The sequence below is a fragment of the Parasteatoda tepidariorum genome, chromosome 5, assembly GCF_043381705.1.
Source record: "Parasteatoda tepidariorum isolate YZ-2023 chromosome 5, CAS_Ptep_4.0, whole genome shotgun sequence".
NCBI lineage: Eukaryota > Metazoa > Arthropoda > Arachnida > Araneae > Theridiidae > Parasteatoda > Parasteatoda tepidariorum.
In genome coordinates this window covers 77,556,251-77,576,020 of record NC_092208.1, presented here as the reverse complement: position 1 = coordinate 77,576,020, position 19,770 = coordinate 77,556,251, and the positions used below count along the sequence as shown (strand labels likewise).

At 29.7% G+C, this 19,770-nt stretch overlaps 1 protein-coding gene across 1 annotated transcript in view; it reads right to left on the bottom strand.

The window, feature by feature from the left end:
* LOC107449468 (dopamine D2-like receptor) overlaps positions 1–13,634 on the bottom strand; it is a 160,949-nt gene extending 147,315 nt beyond the window's left edge. The window contains exon 1 of the mRNA XM_016064995.3: positions 13,495–13,634. The gene's annotated coding sequence lies outside the window, so the exon portion shown is untranslated. The remainder of the gene's footprint in view (positions 1–13,494) is intronic.
* Between the last annotated feature and the right edge of the window lie 6,136 nt (positions 13,635–19,770).

Here is a 19,770-nt window from a genome sequence, read left to right as displayed (position 1 = left end):
AGTTAACATCTTCGCGCCTGGAGTTAAAATTTTCTAAAATTAACTTTTAATAAAATCTCATTTAAAGCTGAGAATCTAATTTCTAGTGTTTTCAACCCATAAGGGGAAAAATTACATTTTTTAAAAGCTAAATTGCACGTTTAATTAAATAAATGATGGAGCTGAATTAAATTTTATTTTTTTTGTTATTCATCTCTGTGTGTCTAATTTGTTTAAATAAGGATAATAGATTTTTGTGAGAAAATCACGCTTGTTTAATTTGAAACAATATAACAAAAGAAATACATTTGTTTCTTTTTAATTAAAAAAAAAGCTTTTTGAATCTATGCAAACTTTCTCACAACAATTAACATTAACAGCATGAATTACATTAACAGCATGAGAAAAATTATCAAATAATTAGTAATCAGAATTTGAAAATTTATAATTTAGAAAAACAAATACAATAAAATTAAATCGTAAACTAATTAAAATCAGTAATTAGCTTTAATGTTTATATTAAAATGTATTTTTTTCCGCATCGATATTCTCTCTCGATACACTCTAAAATTTAATGTTCCTTTTTCTCATCTAAATAATCATTAATAAAATTTCTTCAAGTTAAATATCTGAATTATATACTTGAAATAATCCAATATATTGAAAAAGCAAGTTTGGGTTTTGTGCTATTGCAAATACTCGAGTTACCTAAACTTTTTTAAAAATTAAATATTCATTAATTTTTTTGAAATTAAAATTATGAAATTTACTAACATTGTAAAGGAGGAAAATCAATCTTCCACATAATTGGCATTTTGGTGAGGCCATTTCATGGGCGCTATGAAAACATTTGAACTCCCATGTCATTCTAGCTTTCCTCCATGTTATTTACTTTTAACCTCGTTTTTCACCTCGCCATTGGAACTAGATTCTATTTCTTCTCAAATATTCTTTAAACGTAGGGAACTGCTTGTAAGAAATGTGTACCAAATGGTGGATGGGAATTATAGAACAGGTTACTGGTTGAGCTTCATTGAAACTTTACAGTAGATTTACAGTTTAGGGGGTGGTCTACTTAAGGATGTTGTTCAACACTTTTTTCGACGACATGGCAGGGAACTGATTAACATGGACATGCCAAAGCTGACCCAGTGACAAAAAAGTGTTCATTGTTTAGAATGATTGAAGAAAGCATTAAGGAAAATAACATAGAGGGGAGTAAAACGGAGAGTATTTTAGAAAATAAGCCGATTTTCATAGTTAAAAAAAATTAATTTCAGGTCTTCTTTTCAGGTTGCTCTTCTAGATATTTCTATCGCTTATAGAACATTCATTTTTCATTTTTAATAAAATGTAAGACGCATGGAAGAAAGTTCCTATCGCTAAGTCACTTATTTCTTATAATTAAATTCAGTATCACATAATTCATTATTAAAGTTCTGTAAAGTTTATTTTAAAGTTTTAATCAAAATAAAGAACATGGATATCCTGGTCGGCAGGGCGCTAGACTCGCGTATATGAGAACGAGTTCGAATCCAGCCGGTCGAAGACACCCTGTGTAGTGAATGGTGATTGTTGCATGTTAAATCTGTCAGGTCAAAAAGTCTTCTATGTCCCCATAACAAATTATACCTCTAGGGATACAGAATTGGAGATTGATCGTTCTCTGGTTCAGGTCAAAATTATGATCTGTGGATGAATGAACGGATATATGAATACGTCCACCCTAGGTGTGACGTACGAGTGTGGAAAAATTCGACTTCTTGGTCACAGATGGCGCCACTAGAAAACAAGAACAATCGCAGCCCTTGCCTTAAATGACCCACGACAACAACAACAACAACAGCAAAATGGAATGAGTTTAAAATATTAAATTATTATTCTGCTTTGTTACGCACGCTCAATAACAATTCATTTCATCTTAAATATTCAGAATTAATTTACATTTGTCTCATAAATTGTATTTACAAATACTAACTAAATCCCTCATTAAAAATAATATTTATATTTATCATACTAGTTTCATGAATTATGTATAATCATGTCATAAACACATTGTTAAAATAATGAGTTTTTCAGGATTAGCTACATGCAATGTAAACTAGTACACATTTTTTTTCTTCATCCACGAATCTTCTATATAGTTTTTGAGTGAAACACTTAATTAGAAGCTTAAAGCCTAGACTAAATCCGAAGAAAGTGCGGCTAGATTATAGGACACCTCACTAAAATCAGTAAGCGGCTGACGGGTGATTAGAGGTCGTGGTAAAGATTTTCTTAATTAAGTAGCTCACTTCAGTAAGCTTCTTGGTAAATCCGTCTCTTAATGAGAGGGAAAATACTATCTCCAAGTGCATTCGCTGAACTTACAAAGATTATCTCTATTGGAGTTATCTTTAAGAAAATACTTACAAGATATTATTTTCTAAATGACTCACACGTGTACTTCTACGTGATTTTAGAGAAAATGATTGCTTGTAGTATGCAACTATATTCAAATAAATGATTACATTTAGTCTATCTCTTTCCGAGGGATATAAATCTGATGTTTAGCATTGGTGAAGAAACTTGAATGTGTGTTATAACATTTCTATTTAATCAAAGTGGACATTTTCTAGTACAAGCTACTATCTGTGGCCCTAATTTTTCAAAATAAATGATAAGAATGAAATAATCAAGTTGGAATTTAAAAAAAGGCGATTTTAAATAGAGAACATTGTCGGCTAATGGATTCAATCGAAAATTAATAATATTTGCATACTTAAAAGGTTATCCGATTAAAAAATTCGAAGCATAATCCAGTGATATTTATACTTCGATTAATTCCCCTCAGTTACACTGCATAGAAATAAGTGAAATTGCAATCACTAATTTAAGTAATCTACAAAATATGATAAATTAAAGAATAGGATTTATTTTTTTAAAAAAAAATCATTTTTATTGTTTCTTTAAAACATCTCAAATTACATGTTCAATAAAATTGCAAAAATATTAAATTAAACTAGTGGGCTGTGCCCCCTGCTCGCTAACGCTCGCCAACCCCCGAAAATTGCTACGCAATCTTATATGGTTTGCATCGCAAACCAAGCTCGCTTCGCTCGCTACTAACTTAGGTACATTGCAAATGCACAAAATTCTAAGAATTCAAAACAATCATTCAAATCCATATAACAACTTTTTTTTTTTTAAAAAAATTACATCTTTTTAGTAAATACTAAGTCATTAAAATAAATTTGAATTCAAATAAATGACATGTAATTCGTTAAACCTATTAGAAATGTGCTATAGTATAAAATCTTAAGATAAAATTTCTAAAACTGATATCTCTTTAAAAAGGTTAAAATTTTGGCTATAATTAAGTCTATTAAAAATTGAAATAAGTGAATTGCAATGGAAAAACCTGCATAAACAAAACATTGAATTTCGGAAGAAATCTCATTTGGTGAGAATGCTCTCTCTTGTCAAAAAATACAAAATAAACTGACCTCAAATAAAACTCAAAGGACTTCGAATCAAATAATTAAGGAAACTACTATCACGTTTAATATAAAAGGAAGATTTATTAACTAAACAATAAAATTACAGCATCGCAGTTCCAAAAAACAAATCTCACACTCACTCAAAAAAACAATTTACCTTCTAATTAGTCACCATAGCAACCACAAAACTCTTCTCGTTACCATCTATAAACTGATATATAATAAATAAATTATTTAACAAAAAATACGATGCGCATAAGCACATAATATTTTACACTCTGGTTATTTCAGTTTCCGTTTTTAGAAGCGCTATATGTTGAGCCACCCAATCTAGATTTGGCATGTGACATTTTTGGCTGCAATTATTGGTTGATTTTCTAGCGTTGCCATTCGGAGATTTGTAATGAGGCCTTTTTTTATCGCCGTGTAAGAGAAATATATATATAGATTAGCAGAAAATTGCCAAATATTGTGCCACTACCGGAATATCTTAGAGAATAGTGCAAGAGCTTCACAACGAGGCAAAACTGTTTTAAATCTCAGCGATGTTTGGTCGAGCCACGTATTAATCCTGGCACGCAATGGACAACGACTTGACGTAGACAAAATGTGGGTTAGAGTCTTTTTTTCTATCAGACTGGTCATGACAGATTTTCGTGGTTTGCTTCTCTATGTAACACAAGTGGAGGTTAATTTCACCCAAATCCTGTCCAAAGGCGAATTTCCTCAAAAGATGAATCCAAATATGTAGAAGTTTACTGAATTAAGCATCGGATGACGCTTACTTGATATGAATCAGCTATTTAACGTCAGTTTAAAAAGAAAAGTAAAATATTGTAAGAAATTTGTAGTAAATTATTTAGTGAGCAACCACAATTTAACTTTACCCTTCATGGTGTCTACTCTCCTTCACCTAAGCCATCTTTACCGTTCTAGTCATATATCTACCCCCAGCTACCAAAACTGTTTAACCATTCACGTCGTATGTCTACTCTCAGTCTCCAAAGTTTTTCTTCTTTTTTTCTATCTTTCCAGTCATAGATCTACTCCCAACTACCAGAACTGTTTAACCATTCACGTCATATGTCTACTCTCAGTCTCCGATATTTTTCTTTTTTTTTTGTTATCTTTCCAGTCATATGTCTACTCCTAACTACCAGAACTGCTTAACCATTCACGTCGTATGTCTGCATTCAGTCTCCAAAGTTTTTCTTTTTTTTATCCTTCTAATCATATGTCGACTCTTAACTACCAAAACAGTTTCACCATTCACGTCGTATGTCTACTCTCAGTCTCCAAAGTTTTTCTTTTTTTTTGGTTATCTTTCCAGTCATATGTCTACTCCCAACTACCAGAACTGTTTTAAAATTCCAAACGTATGTCCATTCTCATCGACCAAAGTTTTTTTTATCATTCGCGTCGTATGTCTACTCTCAGGTTCCAAAGTTTTTTTTTAACATTCCACTCATGTATCTACTCCCAGCTGCCAAAACTGTTCTACCATTCCAATCGTCGACTTTCAATCACAGCTACGAAATTACTAAACTGATCTTATAATATTGAACAATTCTGTTCGTTTAAGTTAATGAGCTTCAGCAATAAGTAAAATTTTACGAATTTCACGTTTATTTAATAGCGTTTTTTTTAAATATACTTTTTTTTCATTATCCTCTAAATAACTTTCATTTAACAAAACTTAATTTCAACCATTATGGCAACTATACATAATCTAAATTCAATTGCAAAGGGTAGAAAAAAGTACTGCTTATATTATTTTCAATCGAATTAAAAGTAAATCAAATTTTACAAGACTTTTAATGTCTGAAAATGTGCTCCTAAAAAGGTAGGCAATGAATAATTCAGATCATTGAATTTTGACATGATAATTGAAGTTTTTTTTGGAATTGAAGATCTATTTTTGTACCTTGATTATAAATGAAACGATATCTCTCTTTCTCTCTCTCTGTTTTCTTTATTCGTTCTACTTTGGGTTTTATTTTTAAAATCTTTCTTAAATTTTTTTTGTGTTCTTCTTTGATATCTATGCAAGGGATTTTTTTATCATATTTTTATAAGACCTAGAATGAAGCATCTCCTCGAATTCTGAAATCCTTATTTGTAACGTTACATTCAATCTTAGATTGATAATAATTCGCTAAAGTTAGTGTATATGATTTAATACCTCACTGCGGTGATTCTTAAAATTACGTAGTTCATGAACCCACTGTCTCTTAGCAACATTCTACAGCTTAGCTAAACACACGTAAATTGATTACTCACCGAGTCAGGAGTACGCAGTGGTAAACAATTCAAACAAAAAATAAAAGAAAACATAGCAAAAACTCTCTATTATGACTGATTTTTGAAGCTACTCTTATCACATGAATTAATGTTATTTTGATAGCAATATACTATTTTTCAAAACTATTGTAACAGTCATTCATGATTATTCATTCATTTAACAATATGCTATTTTTTATAACTGATGTAACGCAGATAAGACCATTAGCTTAAATTTTGCTTATCTGTAACCAGCATAATCCATTCTAATTATAAAAACGGCGCTAAATTTAATTAAAAGAAAAAGCACAGTTTAGATATAAAGGAAAGACACGGTGCGTTAGTCACCTAATTTTTTAATATTTCAAAAGTTATTGTTCGACGCTGTGCATTGTCTGGCCTCATAAAATTTACTACAATTTAAAAAAAAGCAATTGATTATAATATATTTTATCTACGTGGAACTCTCTCGCGTAATTGGCGGTTTATAAAAGAATTTTTATAAAAAAATAATACATTTTACCTGTTATTATACATTTACCTGTTATATATATATATATATATATATATTAACCACATATATTTGATGTACTNATTATATATATATATATATATGTATATATATAGTTAGAAACTTAAGACAATGACACTTTATTTTCGTGATCTAGTAGAAAAACACCAAACACCACTTGAGATTTTATTATTCCTCTTTCATATGGCTAAATATCGCCACAGTACTGTCTCCAAGAGATAAAAAGTACTTAACGCTCATTTCGCACAATAATTACATAAATACTATGTTAATATTGATAAATATGTCTGGTTATTTTAAAAGATGATCTGGCACATTTCTGAAGAAAAAAAAACATAAATCTAAGGAAAATATTAGTAAAAATAATTGTTATAGTTTTAAAATTCGCCTTAGTATAATGCTTTTTATTTATTTTTATTTTTTTTTTGTAAATAAATTTTATTTAAAAATGAGATGGAAGCAATCTTTATTCACCAAACCACTACATTAATATCTGGTTCAACTATGTGAAGTTTAATCTCAACTACTTTAGGTTTGTTTCTATACTTCGATTCCATTTAAAGTAGGGTAATCAGATCTGAAAATCAATAGTAATTTTGCGACTTTAATGATGTTCTGATTTAGGAGTTTAAAGTTTAGGAGCTGAACGAAAATTATTTGATCCTAGGTGATGGGGAAGCCCGTTTGAGGATTTGATTTCAATTCATCTTCAAAATAAATTGTTTAAAAATAGTTTTAGCTAACTTTACGTAGCATATTAAATGCCTAGTTTCTCACTAGGTATATTAAATACACGTGAACTATGTATATTAATGCGCACATTTAAGAGAATTATATCGGTTGAGTCTCATTCTTGGATTTCAATTGAATTAAAAAGGTTATTTTAATAAAAAGTGCTTGGCGTTCGAAATTTCAATACAAAAGCTACCTGAAAACAAAAGTCCCTTTTTATATACATTTAAACGTAGCAGATGAGTGCAAGGAAGAACTTTTTTAAACGAAATACTAATCTTTCTTGCTATGCTCTCCTTAAGTTCTGCAAAAGCGCTAATAATCTAAATTATACTTTATTGATTCAATTTTTCGCTTCTAAAATGCACTATTTTTATTATCTATCATCCATGTTTTTTCTAGTTAAAGGCCAAATTAATAAAATTAAGTCATTGCTTAAATTAGAGCCATTGACTTGCAAAACAACGTTTCAATCGCCAACACAACGACGATTGCAAGCATGTGTAAAGTTTCAATTTAACAAAAGGGTGAATTTGTTTTGAGAAGCTAATTAGCACTTACATTTTTAATAAAATGTTAGAATGTGTTGCTCCATAGATTACTGATCGTCAAACACGGAACCCAATAGATCACAGCAGTCAAGCATAACTGCATGTGGTCAGTGATCTGGCGGATGACCGCTTTGATCAGCATGCGAAAAGACCGAGAGAGCGTGGTATAGATCATGGTTAAACTGTTCTACCGTAAAGTACTTTTCTTCTCTCACAAATTGAGTGGTTGCGAAATTGTGAGATCCATCCTCTGTTCAGGGGATAAAAATCGTAATGACATCGCTTCGGATCATCCCCAGGGATGATTCCCGTATCGTCGCTAATTCGACATAAATAAAAGTACTTCAACTTCCACTTAAAATACGTGATATTAGTCGAGGAAATAATTTTTTCAAAAACTGTTATTGTTCAGGACTGCTATGTTAAGTTTTTTTTTAAATTACTTTTCTAAAAAAAAAATTTAATTGAATCTAATATAGTTAATTAAACCTTTTGCACGAATGAATAAAACTGTTTCTACTGCGGCTTAAAAAGTTAGCTAGTTTGTTGACTTGACGATTTTAAATCTTGAAGTATTTGAAATTCACACAATCAAAGAGGATGGCTAGTTGGCCGCTAATGGAGATCAGTATTAAAAAGAATTGATCATAAATAATGAATGAATTGACTATATTGAAAAATTAAAATAACTATATTAGGAAAAACTTTAAACTTCTACAATATTTAAACGCATTTTTTTTTTTAATTTCTTCATTTTTTAACCATTTAGAGCCGGAGACATAACACTGGGGGTTCCGCGTTCGGCTGACCACCTGACCGGAATATTTGCTCCTGCACCCCAGAGCCCAAGGTCACGAAGAAAACTGAGATGGGCACAGTAGGCCTTGACCCTCTATGGGCTGTCGCGCCACTGAGTTTAGTTTAGTTTCGCCCCGGAGACATCATTTTCGGGAAATCAAACATTCATGAAAAACATAACATTTGTTTCAACTATATAAATAAAGCTGAATGTTAATATGCATCTATGTGTGCATGTACGATTAAAAAACCTGCTATTCAGAACTGATTCGCACCAAATTCGGTGTAAATACATCAGAATAGCTTAATACTTTAGAATAAGATTAGAACAATATTTTAGAATAAGGTGATTTGGACTGACGACTACAATATTTTAGAATAACATAATATTTAAAAAATGACATAATATTTAAAAAATGACATAATATTTAAAAAATGACATAATATTTTAGAATAAGATTGGAATAATAATTTATAATAAGGTTATTTTGATTGATTAGAACAATAATTTAGAATAAAGTGAATAGTTAGAATAGATTTACTAACTTGACGCTCTAATAAATCAAAAAGTACTTTTATCAAACGCTCTTAGGAATAATTATCTCTGGTTTCATATTTTAGGTTGTCACAAATAAAATCAACGTAAGTAATTTCAGAATGTATGGTGATGACGTCACCGATTTCGTATTTTTAAAGCTATAAGGCTACTATACTATACTAATTCAGGGGCTCTACGGAAAGCTATTTGAAATCACGAGTTTATTGATATTTACGCATTAATAAAGCGTGTCACTATAAACTTAATAGAAACTCAACGAGAACTAATGAAACAGAATTAAAGTATTGAAGTATTGACTCATTGAAAAATTATGTTAAATTCTGAACATCACATTTTAAATTATACTATATCTATAATTTATCTTTCTTATAGTGAGTTGAACTCCTAACTCAGATTATGATAAATATAACATTCTGAAGCCATAATACTAAAATAATGGAAAATAAAAGTTGTATATTAGGTACCATAAATGTGTAGGATGGTGATATAAGGGTACTTATCAGTTTCAGAGGGCGGAAAAAAATCTATTACCATAATACCTATTTTACGCACCTTGGTGTAATGGGTTCTCATTACCTCAGTATTTATAACAGAAATACCAGGAGTATTTAATACCACATTTAATTAAGCATTGATAGCTTCAATAATAGCTTGAAGAATTTTTACAGCATTCGAAATAAGAGCCAAAACTTATTATTGTCGCTACAAATTATTTCCTCGAACTAAAATTAATTTTAGCAATAAGTACAAATTGAAATGAAAAATTTTTTTTTATTAAGATGCTAAATTAGAGAAGAAAGGGCACTTATTTGTGTGTATAGACAGTAAAAATTGCCATATTGTAGCGAATCATAATTTATTAATTATTAATTTTTGCAGACTGAAATAAAAATAAATTTTGCACTAAAAAGCTAAATTAAAGGAGAAAAGGTATTTATTCCTCTAGAAAAACTATAAAAAATCGCCTTATTATTATTGGCGCTACTGTGTATTATGCTATAAATACTGGTATAAATACTAAATAAACTACAGTTGGTATCAAGATACCTCTGTGAAAATTAGTTTTTGCGACCCACGAAAAATGATATGTTATCTAGAGAATTGTTAATTATGGTAATTTTCGCCTATGAGGAGTTGACATCGAGCAATAACACCATGCCAAATGTTACTAAATATAAATATCTTTTTCTCGCAAGAATGAGCTTCTAAAAATATGATTTGATAAATATGAAAATAAAAAGCCAACGGGAAGGGCAAAAATAAAGGATTGGTACTTGAAAAAAATTGTTGATTATGATAAATTTTGATTGACCGGAGTTGATATCGACGAATAGCTTTATGCAAAATGATACTGAATATAATTAATCTTTACCTTGAAGAGATGAACTTCTAAAAAAAATGAAGAGATGAACTTCTAAAAACATCTTTTGCTTCTAAAAATATGCTACCAAGAATGGTAGTAATAAAAAGGAATATCTTTTAGCGTTATGAGATGAACTTCTAAAAACAATGAAGACATGAAATTCTAAAATCATTTTTTTCTTCTAAAAACATGCTATCAATAATGGTAATAAAAAAATATGAAAATCTTTCAGGGTTATGAGATGAACTTTTAAAAGCAAGGAAAAGATGAACTTCTAAAAATATATTTTGCTTCTGAAAACATGCTACCAATGACGGTAATAAAGAAAGGAAAATATTTTAGCTTCATGAGATGAACTTCTAAAAACAATGAAGAGATGAACTTCCAGAAACATCTTTTGCTTCTAAAAACATGCTACCAGGAATAGTAATAAAAAAAAGGAAAATCTTTTAGCGTTATGAGATGAACAACTAAAGACATCTTTTGCTTTTAAAAACATGCTACCAGGAATAATAATAAAAAAAGGGAAATCTTTTAGCGTTATGAGAATAACTTCTAAAGACATCTTTCACTTCTAAAAATATGCTAGCAGGAATGTAATAAAATAAAGGAAAATCTTTTAGCACTATTACGTCGTTTATACATCTTTCAGTTCTGGGTATGATTTCGTAGTGATGAATAATACGGATATATTGATCATTTACTTTTTTTTCACACCGTACGATGTTGTTGTTCATTTACGTCGCACTAGAGCTGCACAATGGGCTATTGGCGACGGTCTGGGAAACATCCCTAAGGATGATCCGAAGACATGCCATCATAATTTTGATCCTCTGTGGAGGGCATGGCACCCCCGCTTCGGTAGCTCGACGACCTGCACGCGAAATTGAGCACTTTACGGTAGAACAGTTTAACGAGGACCAATACCGCACACCCTCGGTCCCTACGCAGGCTGATCCAAGTGGTCACCCACCCGCACACTGACCGCAGCCAGTGATGCTTGACATCGGTGATCTGCTGGGAACCGTGTCTGAACGATCAGTCCACTGCGGGACTCACACCGTACGAAGAACGGACATTCAGATCGTTTAAAATAAAGGAAAGAAGCATATTAATGCAAGTAAATAATTTCTCTGTACTCAATATCAAAGTATAACCTATCAATAAGAAATAAAAATTTATTTCACTAAGAGTTTATTTAATTCTCTTTAAAATATTGCTTAAAAGCCACTAATATTAAAAAGGTGCAATAATTTAAAAGCAGCTCATATAGAACAAAAAATCAAATCCTAAAAAAGAGTATACTTCAGAATCAGCTGTAAGATAGTTTTAGTTTGATAAAAACCATTATAAAAGTTGCTTTCTTTAAAATTTATTTCGCAAAAATCTGCATAATGCGTTATTTCAAAACTCAAAAAAATGTGTTGTGTCATTTAATTTAAATACCATTATTTTTTCGAATTGTCATTCACAACATAATTTTACTAACGATTTATCGAATAAAAATTCGACAATTTAGCTGTCTGAATTTGTTCTTGGATGACTCTGTATTGTTTAAACTATTTTTTTCCCTAAACAAACTATGTTACAGAAATAAAATTACTTGCAAATATTACATAATTAAAAGACAGATTCGTCCTTAGGCGTCCAAATTAGGAAAGTAGTTATAAAAAAGACAATTACGTACTGCAAATATTTGACTAGAATTAGAAAGATTATTTGATGAATTAAGCTGCGATAGTAATTAAAAAATTTTAGTTATATCAAACAGTTCTCATTAAACAATTGATTTCCAATAAGATATATGACTGATCAACTTATCAATAAGTTACCATTTGGTAAAAACTTGATAAGCTTACCATTTAATAAAAACATTTTGAAAATTTTATGTAACTCATCATTATTAAAATATATATATATATATGTTATATTAAAAAAGCACAGTATTTAGAAGTTTTGGAGGCATTTTTTTACACATGATCCAACTTTTACAAACTTAATTTATAATTTTAAATAAATTCATTAATTACATTTTTTAAATCAGATTTAACATATTTTTCTGTCTTACACTTATTTAAAATGAATTTAATTTAAATATTATTTTAAGTGTAAATTTAAATTGTAATCTTATTTCAAATGTAAAGTTCAATCTTTAAAAATGTTAGTAAAAATTAATATTGTAATCCCTCACTTTGCAAAAATAAGAGATCGAGTTAACAAATATTAAATAGTACAATTATTTTTAGTTGAATATTATTAAATTGTAGTGTCGGTTTCTTAATATTAATTACAAACAAATGTAATTCTGGAAAAAATATGATTTTTCAAAATTATAGAAAAAGTGCTAGGCAACTTTTAAAAATCTCTTGTATAATTTAATTATAAAGACTAAATACTTGTATCAAAAAAATAATTTTCAAAGTATCAAAATAATTATCTAGTACAATCACAATACTAAACGCATTTTCTAAGTAAGTTAACTTTTCTTCAGCATTGAAACAAAATTTTATGTATTTGATTTGAATTCATTAAATAATCTAAATAGTTTTCAATTAAGTAAACATCAACACATTCACTTTATTGATGATGCTATTTTGATTATAGTTGATATTTAAATTTACTTATATAGTGAGAAAAGTTTTAAAAAAAAGAGGAGGAAGCCAAAACCTCTAAGACATGTAAATCAACAATGGTTTGAATAATTTTATTGAACCATCAATTTGGTAATTAAACCATAAATGGTTTGAATAATTATAATTAAATGTAAGTAATGAAATAATTATAAAATAATTTATGATTATAAAAAAAAAACTAAATATTACAGATTTCTTATTAACTCATAAAGCTGTGTTATGAAAGATTTTTCCATACTTATTGTTAAAGTTTATTATTATTGTGCAGAAATTTTATTGCACAATATTCTTTAAATTCAGTTTTAATGAATTTCATTATTTATTATTAAAGAATATAAAAATTTAGATATTTTAGTATAAAGTTAAAACTGTTGTGCAATTTTCTGCATATTAGAAACTAGAAAGAAAAGTAAAATCTCAATTTCAATTATTATTATTTAACTAAATTAATTTCTCGCCTATATATACATCGCATTTAAAAATATATACATATATTTAATAAGCAATAGAATTTATAATTTTTTACACATATCTGTATTAAAGATAAAATTGAAAAATAATGATGTCCAAATAATATTACATCCTTACCTCAGCCATAAACAAACAGTTTTACCGGAAATTTGGAAAACCGGAGACACGCGCACCTCTTCAGTGCAACTCGAAACCTTGTCTCCCGCCCGAAGTACCGGAGAAAGTTGTTTCGCCACAGTTTTGTCAACTGAAGTGACATTATTTTATCCGGCAAGTGGCATTCCAAAACACTGCCACTTTCAGCGCCATCTATTGTCAAATGAAGGACTTACTGCCCAGTTGTGAACTATCTTATCTCATTTAGACAGCTGAGAAAGAAGAAAAAAGGAAGTGAGAAAAATATGTTTTGATTTTTCCGCTTTGTTAAAATCCTGTAATTTTAACGAAGATAATATTTATATCTAAATTTACTGGAAGTTAGAAGGAATTGGAGGATATGTCGCTATGTTTATGTTCTAAGTGATGATTTTTCGATTTATTATTCTTTCGCATCAGAACGTGGAGTCTAGTTATTAAAGATTTACTAAAGAGTTTGCTTAATCATTATGAATATTAGTTAGCTATACTTCAACTTATTTTATTTATCGGCAACGTATTCATTTCTAGCTTTAGAGCTTAACTGAATTTATATAATACTCGAAAAGTAATTTTATTATGTTATGTTAACATTGCTAACTGATAAATAAGCATAAATGAATTCAAAAAGTTTTGTCTGTAGAATTGTAAAATTTCTTTTGGGGCCAGAGAGAACAATTAAAATAAAATGCATAGTTTATTCTTGAATTTAGAGAATGAGTTTCAATTTGAATACATAAAGGAATTATAATTGCATATATTTTGTACACGTGTTAATTGAGCATAAATTATTATTTTGATCTCTCCATATTAAAAATAAAATTATTTGTAACCTGCATGAAGGAAAACATGTTTTTTTTAAAGAATAATAGAGATTTTATTTTGTATGAAAAACTGCTTCAAATGCCATTATTTGTACTATTATTATAAACTATCTTATATCGTTTAGACAGTTGAGAAGGAAGGAAATGATAAAAAAAAGTTTTGATTTTCCGCTTTATTAAAATCCTGTAATTTTAACAAACATAACATTTATCTCTAAGTTCAATAGAAGGTGAAAGAAATTAGCTGATTATTCCATAGTCTTTCGAATCCACATCTAAACCAGGTCAAAGAGAGAGTCAGCAACTTTAATAATTTAATTAAAAGGGTGGCCAGGGCAACTTGGGGCCTAAAACCCTCTATCCTTAAGTTGATCTACCTGCGGGCTACGGAGCGAGTCATTTTATACGCCGCCACAGTGTCTGATACCACAATACTGTTAAAATCAACGAAAAACTTAAATCCATACAGAGAATCTCACTGATTAACATCACTAAGGCCTATTCTACAACCAGCACGGAGGCCCTCCAGATACTGGCGGGGGTGAAACCTATCCATCTTAAGATTTTGGAGGACACTTGCATTAAAAGACTTAAGTGGAATTGGAGACTTAACGATTTTGACTCAGAGATGCAGCAGATTCTCCTCACAGCACATATGGATGATCCACCAACTAGGATTCACCCATCAAAACTTATTTCCGTTCCCTACGGTAGATCACTCCCAACAAACAGCGGCCTTGAAATTTTTACTGATGGATCAAGGATGGAGGTTGCCGACTCCGCTACTGATACCACAGAATATAGAACTGGCTTCGGCATTGTAACTAAAATGCACGGTACTTTAATCGAGGCAACCTCCACCAGGATCTCAAACAATAGTAGTGTTTACATGGCAGAATTGGTGGCAATTAATAATGCTTTTCTCTGGCTCTCTAAAAAAGAATATCCAGACGCCACTATCTATACTGATTCTCTTTCCTCGTTGCAAGCCTTACAAAACCCAGTATCAAGCTCAAAAATTGTTGAAAACACTAAACAATTATGGCGATCCAATATACTCTGCAATTGGGTTAAAGCTCATATAGGTACTCAAGGCAACGAGGAGGCGGATCGAACAGCTAAGAAAGCCACCGATCTCTGCCAGGTTGCCCTTGAGGTCCCAAGCTCCATCGCCCAAATTAAAACTCAGGTTAAATTATATAGCATGAAGCGCTGGGGGCTGGAATGGCGGAGTTCCGAGAAACGGAGACAGACATTCAAATTTTTTAAAGACCCGAAATTAAATAGACTACAAGCAAACTTCTATCTCAATCAATTTTTAACAGGCCACGGAGTGTTTGGAGAACACCAATATAAATTATTCCACAAAACTCCAGAATGCAATTACTGTGGTGAATATCAATCTATTGATCACTTGTTAATAAATTGTTCTCAATTCCAGACAATCCGGGGCAATAACTTTAATAATATTGGCCAACATCAATGCTATGCTAACCTGACTTGTAGAAATATCATAAAAAAGATTATTAAACAAACTTTAGAGGATGTATTGGGGGACGGTCTATAATGTCTCGGAACTTGTTCCTTCCAGCTTGGGTGTCTCATTTCTTTTACTATGTCTTTTATAAACTATTCTTCTTTTACTTGCTCTAATTTTTTTGTTATTTACTTTTGTACTATTTAATTGGTTTTAATAGTAATGTTTTTAATTGTTTTACAATATTGTACTCTTGTAATTTTTGCACGTTTATCTTTTAAATTGCTCTTTTAAATTATTCTTTTAATTGACACTTTTAATATATTGCTGTTTTAATGTTTATCACCTTACATGATTTTAGCTGTTCTACGCCCGCCATGTTCATGGGCTGTTGCCATGTCTGATGTGTATTTTATGTAATTTATGTTTGTACTGTTCTCTGGATTTTTTTTTTTATTTTAATAAACATTTACCCGTATGCCCTAAATAAGGGCGGGTCGGGGTAAATTCTTCCATAGTCTTTCGAATCAGAAAACGGAGATGCGCTCTTGAAGACTCAACTCATGAGTTTACTTTTACATAATCTTTACTTACCGGGTGATATTGGTTAGTTATACTTCAATTTATTTTATTAGTCTGGATCTTACTCATTTCCACCATTTGAGCTATGCTGCCTTTATAATATTACGAAACGATAATTTAATTAGTTTATGTTAATATTGTCTGTCGCTAATAATAAGCATAAGCAAATTCAAAAAATTTTCTTAGTAGTATTGTGAAATTTCTTTTTAGGTCAGAAAGAACAATTTAAAATAAAATATTGTGTCTTAATTTATTCCTGAACGTGTCGAATAAGTTTCAATTTGAATGCATAAATAAATTATAATAGCATCTTTGAAACATGTGTTAATTGATTATAAATTATAAATTTGGACGTTCAGAGTTAAAAATAAAATTATTTGAAACATGCATAAAGAAAACATGTTTTTTTAAAGAAAAAATAGGCATAGAAATGTTTTTTAAAAGAAAAAAGAAATGTATTTTAAGGGAATTTTTTTTTATGAAACAATACATTATTCACCATTGTTTACCATCATTTAATCATACACCAATGTGCACGTCCAAAAGCCTTGTTCTAAAACACAAAGTGAAACTTATATAAACGAGGAAGCTTATATTGCATTGCTGTGATACGCAAATGTAAGGAATAAATCTTAACAAATTCGAAATAACGTTAGACCGATATGTTTTTGTTTTACATACACTATAAGAAATTCCGGACCAAATTACAAAATAAAGTACCGGCACTTTGGGTGCATCATCCGTAAAATCCATTTTTACAGTAAAATCCACATTTAACTTAAAATATTATACCTTAATTTTCACAGTATTATAGTTTAGAGTTATCCAGATTTAGAGAGAATTTATTTAGAGTGTTTTTACGGTAATTATTGTAGGAAAAATTGCGGTGCATAAACTTCTTTTTAAGCTAAAATGTACCAGTATCCTGAGTGTCGGTTTTTTTACTGTAATTATCCCGAACTTTTTCACAGTGCACTAGTTTGCTTACTTTTTCCATTTTTAAACGATTTACTTCAAGAATCTCTAAATTATTGCGTTCTTATTCGTAATGAAAGACTAGTTCACATTAAAAATAAAAATTTTAAAACTGAGTTTTATGTTTTTTTTTTAAATTGATTGAATTATCTTTTACTTAAGATGGATATGCTTGTAACGGAATAAACATGCTATTAAATCTGTTTTGTAAATTGGAAGAAAATTGAAGAAATTTTAAAATCCGTCATTAGTAACGGTCTCCATGATGCAGATATTAGTAGATGTAATGTTTTGCCACTTCATAGACCACGTGTGCCCTCCATTTAGCTTAATTTTTTCTAAAAATGATAATTGGTTTTAGAATTTCAAAAAAAAAAAATGCTTAAGAAAAACGATTTCCCAATCATAAAGCATGTAGAGAATTACATTCATTTTGTTCAAGGACATTCCAGCACTCTCTTTTCTCTCCTATATTTCAAAATACGTAGAATAATTAACATTGTATTCAGGGTGTTCCATACAGACTTCTCCTAATGTATGTTTTCAGAATCCTTATAAAAAAGTATACAAATGGAGGATTGAATGTAATAGGTTAACTGAGAAAAAAAGCAACGAAATCTAACAAATCACAGTCGCTGAAGATGGATGCAATAAACATCAAAATAGGTTTAATTGAAGGAAGAAACAATTGTGTTTCTGAAAATCGTTCAGCTTCCGCAATCAAATAAATTAATTCCTCCCGCAGTCAAGTCTGCCTTATTGCTTATTGCATATGCCATTTTGTATACTGTAATTTGTTAGATTTTAGTAGCGTTTTTGTATTGTTTTTTGGACCAAACATTAGTTTGCGAACCCCATCATGTATACTTCATTGTTTTCCTTTTTCATAAAAATTCTAAAAATGCATTTTACTGGGGGTTTTTACGGAACACTCCGTTATACCGAATAATTATATACTCTAATAGTTGTATACTATACAGTTATATGCCGTATAGTTACATACTGTATAGTTTATATATGGTTACATACTATATAGTTATATTTTGCTAGTTTTTCCTATAATTTAATACTATAGCAAAAAGAATTTATTTTTAAACTAGTTTTATTATTATTTTTGCGTTATAAAATTACAGTAATTGGTAATGCATATTGTCTGGATCAATGCTTTGATTCGCTTAATTCCTTACACAGTCCTTATTTTTATTTATACAAAATACTAGTGAAACATAAAATCTTATTTATTTTTATTAACCACAAATGAATTATGCTTTAAATACCTTTTTCAATACATTGTCAGTGAATGGAAATTGGAGTAACGAACAAAACTAAATATTTTCAAAAGGAAATTTTTTAACAAAAATGGTTCAATAGTTCTTCAGAAATTAGATTTCAAATAAACGACTATTTTAAAGCAGAAAATTTTTTAAGTTAGAAAATATTTGACTGAGTTCGTTTAAATTTGCAATTGAAAATTTACATTCTTGGAAATAATGTAACAATTTGTACGACACAATACACTTAAATATGTTTTCGACTGGTAATGGATAAAACAATAATTATTAAAAATTATTTTTTGCATGAAATTTTCTTCGTATAAACGACTCTTTAAAATGTGTGCCAAAATTACTTATGGCTTTAAAATTTCTCGAGATGTAATAAAATTCGCAAACAATAAAATTAACATTAAAGGGTCCCAAACTTTTGATCGCTGCCCTGACCAAACTAGTTCTTATTCGTTCAGAAGAAATAAAATTTATTAATTTTGTGTTTTGAAATATACATTCTTGAGGATGATGTACAAATTCGTAAACCTTCCAATTCAAAATGCTTTCGACAATTAATGAATAAAAATTTATAATTAAAAAAAATTGTGGATGCAATTATCTTTGAATGACTAAATGTTTTAATTGCGAACAAAAATTTTTCGATTCGCTTATAAAGTTCTGGAGATATAGAGGAATACGTAAAAAAATAAAATTAATATTGAGTGGGTTGAAAGACTCCACTATTGTTTCATCACCATAATCGCTTTTAACCACCATATTTTATTGATTGCGGCTAACAACCGTAATTTGAGAGTCGGGATCTAAACTTGTCAATTAAAAGGTATGCTTATTTTGAGAAAGTACGTTGTAGTGTGTAATTTCAAAACTTAAAATACAATCTGCTGTAACTAATTAGATTATTTAAGATTATGTTTTCGAAGCATTAAGATTAAATATCGAGTACATGAAAATCCAATCATTAGAGCAAAAGTTATTCAGGTTTATATGCATTGAACATTGTTGCAGTATTCTGATTTAAGCATGATATAAACATTGTGGTTTTTGAACGAAATTGCAAACATTCTCTAAACATGTAGTAACGGAAAAACTTTAAAAGAGTTTATTCCGTTTAAGT